The sequence below is a fragment of the Sprattus sprattus genome, assembly GCF_963457725.1.
Source record: "Sprattus sprattus genome assembly, chromosome: 17".
Lineage (NCBI taxonomy): Eukaryota > Metazoa > Chordata > Actinopteri > Clupeiformes > Clupeidae > Sprattus > Sprattus sprattus.
Window position 1 is genome coordinate 27,596,550 of NC_137915.1, and position 8,894 is coordinate 27,605,443.

The window sequence follows — 8,894 nt, forward strand, 5'->3', positions numbered from 1 at the left end:
AGCAGCTACATTGCAGTGCAGTGATTTGCACATGCTCAAAAGACCAAGCAAACAGCTGAAAGTGTTATTTGATGTCTGCCCAGACAACATTTCTAGAATTGAAAAGTCACATTGAGATAGCTCCTGAACCATATCTCTCTGGACAGCAGCTGACTAACACCTCCCCTGATCCCCTTAACCTAACTGTTATGGTTCAGGAGACCTTCTATCAATCTTGTGATGTTTTTATGCCAGCTGCATATGGCCAATTGGTGAAAGCATAAATGGTGGCAAACTGTGGATATGATCATTTTAAAATTTTTATTGTCAGTTTGGCAAAACGAGTCTAGCATAGAAACTTGGGGAAAGACCTGTGTCTGTGTGCAGAAGGCTATCGGGTCCTGGCAACAGCCTTAAATCTGGTCGTCATTAAAGCGTAGGGTGTGAGGTGTGAAATGGAAGATGTTTATCCTACTGATTTGTAGATCTCATCCTCCTGTTTTTACATAACAAAATGACCCTCAGCTAGATTCACAGCATCAACTATGCATGTTCAAACTAGACCTCTGGGTGATGTTTGAAGAACAAGGTCCAGAGAAGGCTCAAAGTAATGCTTTTACACATGCATCCTAGGACGGCAAGGGTGACACGTTCACACATGTGAAAATTATCTAAGTTATTAAAACCTATTTAAGCTATAGTAAGGGATTTTACTTCTCAACCAAGTCCTGTTGGCTAGTCACTGGGATCTGTGGACTCATAGAATGGAAAATTATTGATTCGTTTGGTCTGAATGTTCAGTGTCTCAACATTCAACACCACAAACAGGAAATAGAATAGTGTGTGCTCGGTTATGCCTTCTGCCCAGCAAAACTATTCTGTCTTCACCAAGATCTAAAAAGGAACAATGAAATGGCGGTTGAGATTAGGGCACCCATAAGAAAATTATTTCAAAATTTTTAAAACTGTATCCAGTGGTCCCATAAGCAACATGGGTTCCATGTATGGGCTGTGCCAGGCTTTTCAGCAGGATGGGTGGATGTGACCTAGGACTCAGGTGGTCTAGCCAAAATACCCAGTTGGATGTGACCAGGACTCAGGGGGTCTAGCCAAAATACCCAGTTGGATGTGACCAGGACTCAGGGGGTCTAGCCAAAATACCCAGTTGGATGTGACCAGGACTCAGGGGTCTAGCCAGAATACCCAGTTGGATGTGACTAGGACTCAGGGGGTCTAGCCAGAATACCCAGTTGAATGTGACCAGGACTCAGGGGTCTAGCCAGAATACCCAGTTGGATGTGACTAGGACTCAGAGGGTCTAGCTAGAATACCCAGTTGGATGTGACTAGGACTCAGGGGGTCTAGCCAGAATACCCAGTTGGATGTGACCAGGACTCAGGGGTCTAGCCAGAATACCAAGTTGCAGCAGCACTCGGCAGTTTTTCCCCGTTTGGATGTCTGTCATTGCTGCAGCTGCAGAAGGAGAAGGAAAAGCGCCTGACTGGCAAACATGCACAAGAGGTCTCACTTTCAATATGGCTCACTTTCAATATGGCTCACTTTCAAGACGGCTCACTTTCAAGAGGGCTCTTCCTTTTGGGAGAAGGAAGAGGGTGGCTTAACTAAAGCGTTTATAAAGGGTGTAAAGCCCAAACAGGCTATTTGTCAATAGAGACAAGTATGCACGTTCCTGACTCTCTTAGTGTCATAGTGTCACTATCAATTCTGTCTGTGAGCAGAACATTACATCTGCAACAACACAACTTTAAATATGCTTGAAACCAGTGGGGTTGGTTAAGCCATCTTTTTGCCTTTTGCTGTGGCAATGCCATTTCCATTAGGCTCCAGGCCATGCTCTGTGGGTCCTGATAGAAGTTGCCCTTCCTTGCTCTCTCTCTCTCTCTCTCTCTCTCTCTCTTTCTTCTTGTGCTTGAGTAGCTGTGGCAGAGACAGAGCAAGAGGCCAAATGAACAGACGAGTGCAGGCTTCTTCTTGGAATGTAGGCAAAGAACCGGCTGATCTTGTCTGTTAGGATTCTCGTTACTGAAGTGACTCTCTCTGACACACACACACACACACACTCTCTCTCGCCCTCTCTGTCTCTCACACACACTCTCTCTCTCCCCCTCTCTCTCCCTCCTCTTGAACTAGAGCATGTTTTTAAGTCAGGTATTTTATTGCTCCCATCCCTTTTTATATTTTTCCAAGTGTTTTCCTCTCCTGCTTGTCAAACTATCTTCCTCCTTTCCTCAATTATCACATAGTTCTGTCAACCAGCGATGTGTTCCCCCCCACTGCTCTGTAGTAACTGATCCAGAGACTTGATATGTGCTGGACAGACACAACAGTCATAGGGTCAGCTGCTCTGAGATCAGTCACCTGCACTTGTCTTTGCCTGTGAAGCCTTATGGGAACTGTAAAGCAGCCCTTTTGACACATGTGCTGGCCTACACACACACACACAAAGCAGAGAGGCCATGCTCAGTCTCATAAACTTTTGGTGTGTAGTTTGGCACATGCAAGAAGTATTTGAAGGCCAAATCCTTGAGCAGGAAGTATGTTACTTGTTGTCAACCTTGCTTGGGACTGCCATGCCAAAGACATTTTCCCTTTTCGATCAGGCCATGAGATGTTTCTCACACTGACTTATTTTCCCTCTGTATCTTAGTCTCTCTCTCTCTCTCTCTCTCTCTCTCTCTCTCTCTCTCTCTCTCTCTGTGTATAGGATTTTTTTATTCATTTTCTCCAAAGCCTTCTCTTTTACTTGTCAGTGTGAAGTCTTTCTTAGAAACAGTTCAGTTTTGGTCAGTTCCAACTAGAACTGCTTCCTCCATATCAACCCACTGCAACTTCCCTCATGGCTCTCAATTAGGCAGTCTTACCAGCCACTAATCTGATAATCTGTTTCTCTCTTGTGCTCCCCATCCTCCTCCTCCTCTCTCTCTCCTCCATCCTGTGCTGTCCTCTTCTTTACCCTCACACACACTCATCCTGCCTGTACTCTTCTTTGCCCACACACACACTCATTGTCTCACTCTGTCCCTCTTTTGTTCTTTCTTGTTGTCACTCCCCTCGAGCCTTTTTCATCTTTTATTGTGCCCCCCCCCCCCCCCAAACAGACACATACAGAGACACATACAGACACTTCATTATCCTCTCTCTCCTCCTGCACTCCCTCGCTTTTCCAGTTCTCACATCCTAAAGAGGATAAGCTGTTGTCGTTGGCTTTCTAAGTCTCTCGGCCACTCTCTTCCATGTGTGCTCCCTCCATCCCTGACCTGTTTCTCCTCCTGACTTTTTTATAGAAGCACATTTAATGAGGCCTGAGAGCAGTGAACAGTAGAGCTTACCTTCACTCTGAAAGAACATTCTGGGTTTATCTCTCACTGGGTTTATCTGTCACTTCCCTGTTCCCCCTTACTCATGTGCAGATACATACAGTTACTGACTTATGGACTACTTAAAGCAGCAAGGAAGGAAGTAACCACTGATTTCTGTGGGACCTCTGACAGTTTAGGGGTGTGTGTGTGTGTGTGTGTGTGTGTGTGTGTGTGTGTGTGTGTGTGTGTGTGTCTGTTACTAAACTGCATCTCTGTCATCTCCTTTTTCAGTGTAAGCAGTGTGTGTTTGCCAGCACGTGAGGTGTGAGGTGAGGTTAGGTGACCGGCACCCCGCTCATCTGTGACCATCTTTAGCACCTGTATCTGTGGACGGGTAAATATACGTCGCCCGATAACCGCTCGTGCACGCCACTGCTCGCCTTGCCGCTGTCCCCCTGCATCTGAAACCATAGACAACAGGCTAGCCCTCAGACCTGTTGTGCCATGCACTATAGACAACAGGCTAGCCATCAGACCTGTTGTTCCATGCACTATAGACAACAGGCTAGCCCTCAGACCTGTTGTTCCATGCAGTAAAGACAACAGGCAAGCCCTCAGACCTGTTGTTCCATGCATTATAGACAACAGGCTAGCCCTCAGAACTGTTATTCCATGCACTTAGACAACAGGCTAGCCCTCAGACCTGTTGTGCCATGCAGAGAGCTTTGTGTACTGTGCCACAGGTAAACATTTTAATACAGTATGCTTGCGTACATTTTCATTTGGTTTGTTTTGCCATCCTGCTTTTCCTGCCCTCTGATGCTCGATACCATTTGACTATTTTTTCTGTATTCCATTGTGCCAATACTGTCCCATCCAAATTCTCTCTGTCCTACTTCTTTTGTGATCTGCCACTTGTGGTTCCACATTCTCCTTGGGCTGCTGTGCTCCTCTGCTTGTTCTCTGTGCATGACGCGGCCTGTTGTCTAAACACAGTCTTACACTTTCTTCCAAAGCCTTTGGCCCAGCAGGCATTTCCTTCTATATGACGACACACACACACACACACACACACACACACACACACACACAGCAATGAAGAAGTTTACAGACCCCGTTAACCTGCTGTGGGTTATGCATTTTCCCCCAGGTATGTCTTCACTGTGGAGGTAAAGCTTTGTAATCCAACCCCACTCCCCGTTCTTCAGCAAAGTGTCATATCCTTATTTTCTTGTACACTGAGTGACTTAACACATTATTATATAGATATTTATTGTAAGAAACGTAGAAACATCTGTTCCTTTCATAGTCCAGCACAATCATCAAAAAAAAGTATTTCTCACTAATGAAAACCTGTCTTTGAGTGAGGGATTCGCAGGGTAGGTATGGCTAGAGTGTCTGAGGGCCTTACAGCTAGTCAAAACCTGCCCAGTCTCCTAGAGGCCAAGTACAAGCAAACGCATGTCTGAGACAACAGTCAGTGTGTGTCCATCAGTCAGCAATCTGGTATCCCTGGTGTCAGGTGATTGGTTAAAAAAACAACAACAATCTTTAAACTTAGGAAGCCTGTCTGGAGATGTAAAAAAAAATTACTCTCAGATGCTGTGTATGTCGTGCGTGTGTGTGTTCACACTAGGGGTGGGAATCTCTTGGCACCTCACGATTCGATTCAAAATCGATTCAGAGGTCAACGATTCGATTTAAAATCGATTTTGTAATTGAATTTTTTTTTTCTTTTTCTTTTTTTTTTTATGTTGAAATGCAAGCTGCATCGACTATTGCATTGCTCATAGAAAGTCAAAATTGTGACCATTAAAAGCTTTTACTCTAATAAAGCAAATAAGGTAATTCATCTGTTGATTTTCTTCAATTTAGACTCTGAGTTGCAAACTCAAATGATTCAATAGTCAAAATGCATCGATAATCGTTTTATCGGTTTCAAATTGATATTCGATAATCAATCGATAATTGCATTTCAACATAAAATGGATGTGTAAAAAAAACGATTATCAATTCTAAACCGATAAAACGATTATCAATCCATTTCGACTTTTAAAACATTTGAGTTTGCTACTTAGAGTCTTTGCTACACTTCCTACTTTGTGTTTGATAATTAAAGAAAATCAACAGATGAATTACCTTCTCTATTTTTTATGAGAGAAAAAGCTTTTCCTTGTCACAATTTTGACTTTCTATGAACAATCCAATAATCGATGCAGCTTGCATTTCAACATAAAATGGATGTGTAAAAAAAAAAAAAAAAAAAAAAAATTACAAAATCGATTATGAACTTTTCTGAATCGAGACAGAATCGTTTTGGAGAGAATCGATTAAAATCGAATAATCGATTTTTTTCCCCCACCCCTAGTTCACACACTCACCTATGTGACTTGGTGCATGTTTTGTTTAAGCTCAGTTTGGTTGAATTCACAGCATGGAAGCGTAGCATACTAGCATTCTTGATAAAAATTCTCTGTAATGAAACTGCCTAAAACGTCTTAATATAATGTCTTGTATAAGTACTACATACATACATACATACATACATCCACTCACAAAGTACATGGGCAATACTTTGTGGGTCTTACTGGAAGCCATGTTGCCAATTAGTTTTCTAAATATTAATAGGTATGATGAGCTGTACCACTTCTTAGCTGGTTAAAAAATAAGCATACATGTGAGAATACAGGCAGACATGATGCTACTGGCTGCAGTGTGTAAAAGCTTAGGGTAGCAACTGGTCAGGTTGACTGCTTTGGCTGGTGTTAGCTCTATAGAGATAGACAGTCTGTCCAGGAGTTTTTACTTGCTTTTTTACAAGTCAGAAGTTTCTCTTATTACCACAATATTTCCACAGAAAATTGAAAGGTGAAAACTAGACCGCTGTGTGTGTGTGTTTGTGTTTGTGTGTCTGTCTGTCTGTCTGTCTCATCTTCCTTCTCTCTTACCCTGTATTATCAGCCGATTTGAATAGTCAGTGAAAGTGCTGCCATCCTGTAAACCTAAGGGAGAAACCTTAAGCAGAACTGTGGCACAACTGCTTGAGCAGAGATAGATCCATGATCCTAAATGTACACAGCATACATGTGCTAAATGTACACAGCATACATGTGCTAAATGTACACAGCATACATGTGCTAAATGTACACAGCTCAAATGTGGGGAATTAACACAACATACATGTGCTAAATGTACACAGCATACAAGTAGCATGATGAGCACGCTAGCACACATGTGGTAAATGTACACAGCTCACATGTGGTGAATTAACACAACATACATGTGCTAAATGTACACAGCATACAAGTAGCATGATGAGCATGCTAGCATACATGTGCTAAATGTCCAGAGCGTACAAGTGCTTAATGTACACAACATACATGTGCTAAATGTACACAACATACATGTGCTAAATGTACACAACATACATGTGCTAAATGTGTGTCAAATGAGTGACCTTTTTTTCTGAAGCATACTTTTAGTGGGTGGGTGAGGGAGTGTGGTGGGGTACACGTCCCTGCTCTGCTCCCTTGTCCTCTCACTCTTAGGGACGATTTGGCCCCTCACTCCCCCCCCACTGCCCACCCTTTTTTTTATCTCTGTTCTTGATACATGAACAAGATCTACTTCATCTGTCCAACCCCAGTGCCAGCCCGTTCCCCTCTGGTTACCATGGTGAACCCTGAACACTCATTAGGAGTGTGCCTCTGCTTCTTCCTCTGCCTGCTCCATCACCTTTGGGCCTCCTGGTAGGAGGGTGCTTAACCATATCACCTCTCACAGACAGGTTAAGGAACGTTACGTACAAACACACAAGCATTATTAAATCACACAGAGTTTACAAAGGGCCTTTCTTGCATCCACATAGGTGGAGTACAAGGGCACGAATCAAAAACACATTCTGTCTGTTTCGGTAAAGAGGAAGTGACAGAGAAGAGCTTCCTGTTAGGCTGTGAACAGGAGATAAAAATGAGGAGCTGCCTGGATATCTCTCCCCCCTTCCTCTACACCTTCTACAGTCTCATACTCCTTCAGTTTTTGTTTTGTTTTCATTTACAGATTCGCTTTAGTGTGTGTTTGTTTGTGTGTATGTGAGAGAAAGAATATAAAAAATATCCTTTAACTGTGTTACCCCCCACCCCCAGAAATACACACAGCTCACACATACTGTCCACACAGTGGCCTTCTGTTTTGATGGATAGATCCAACCATGCTAAGTAAGCGCCTGCCCATCTGTTTGCCCCTCTGGTTCAAAACCTCTGCACCAATCAGACCCTTGTTACCACACACACTCTTGCTGCCACAGTGAAGGCCAACCCATACATGGGCAGTGTGGCTCAGGGAGAATCTGACTACAATCCAACAGGGACAATAATCAAAGTGTTTACACAAATATGCACACACACTCAAACACACACACACACACACACACACACACACACACACACACACACACACACACACACACACACACACACACAAAAGGCACTTTTTGGAGAGACCGGTAGAATTGGCTGCTGAGCACCTGTAGCTATGCTGTTGTGTATCACTGCAGTGCATATGAACAGGAGGATCAACCACACTAGCCCCTTATACATGCGTCAATGTAAAGCTGTTACATCGCTTCTACCACGATAGAAACTCGCGAACGTGTTACAATTGCCTCATGTATAAGGGGTCTAGATGTAAACCGTTAGTTTTTCCGCCGATCGTCTGAAGCTTTCGAGAGAGGTGGTTTACCATGATCGTTCGGCTTAGAAAAGGGCGTGTCAAATCAGGCCGATGTGTCATGGGGGAGGCCGTGCGTGACTGGGGGGAGACGGTGACAGGAGGCTAGAAAGTTCACTCCATCATCTCTTTGAAATTCCTTACTCCATGAGTGGTAGGCTACAATGTGACTGGCTGTTTTAAAATATAACTAATAGCCTAAGGAAACAAAATAACCCAGGAAGTTTCATCTTCGAGACGTTAAGGCTTCTTCCAATACTGACAGCTGACTCATAGCTTGCAGGTTTGCGGGAGACGCGACATTTGAGGGATGTCACTTAATTTAAACCTTTTTTGCTTCCGTTAGTGTGTGTGTGTGTGTGTGTGTGTGTGTGTGTGTGTGTGTGTGATAGAGACAGAGAGGACTCAGTAAAACATCGGAAAACTGCGTGTCTCGTAAGCCTTAAGCTATCAATCACCCCCACAATGAAATATGCCATTACAGTCGCGACAAACTTCTTGGCATTGTGGTGCGCCCAAAACGCAAGCTATAAACGTAGCCATCCTAATGTAACCAAAATATACCTCTGCTGATATGCCTAACCTTCGTTCTATTTAGAATTTGTCTTAGCACTATGCAGGAATAAAATAGCATCTACAGTGTCAGGATTCAGGCGAGAGCGCCTGGCTTCTAAAACGCGCCCTGCTGCACTGAAGGAGCGCTCACTCGCAGCACCTGTTGCTGGAACGCATATAATTCGTTTTGCAAGGTGCTGTAGTCGTGGGAACGACTGGCCTGGTTTCTCCCAAAAGGAAAGTAGATTTTTCTCTGCTGATCCCGCGTCTATATGGAATTTGTAGAGAGATTGCCGGGGAGTAAAATGCTCC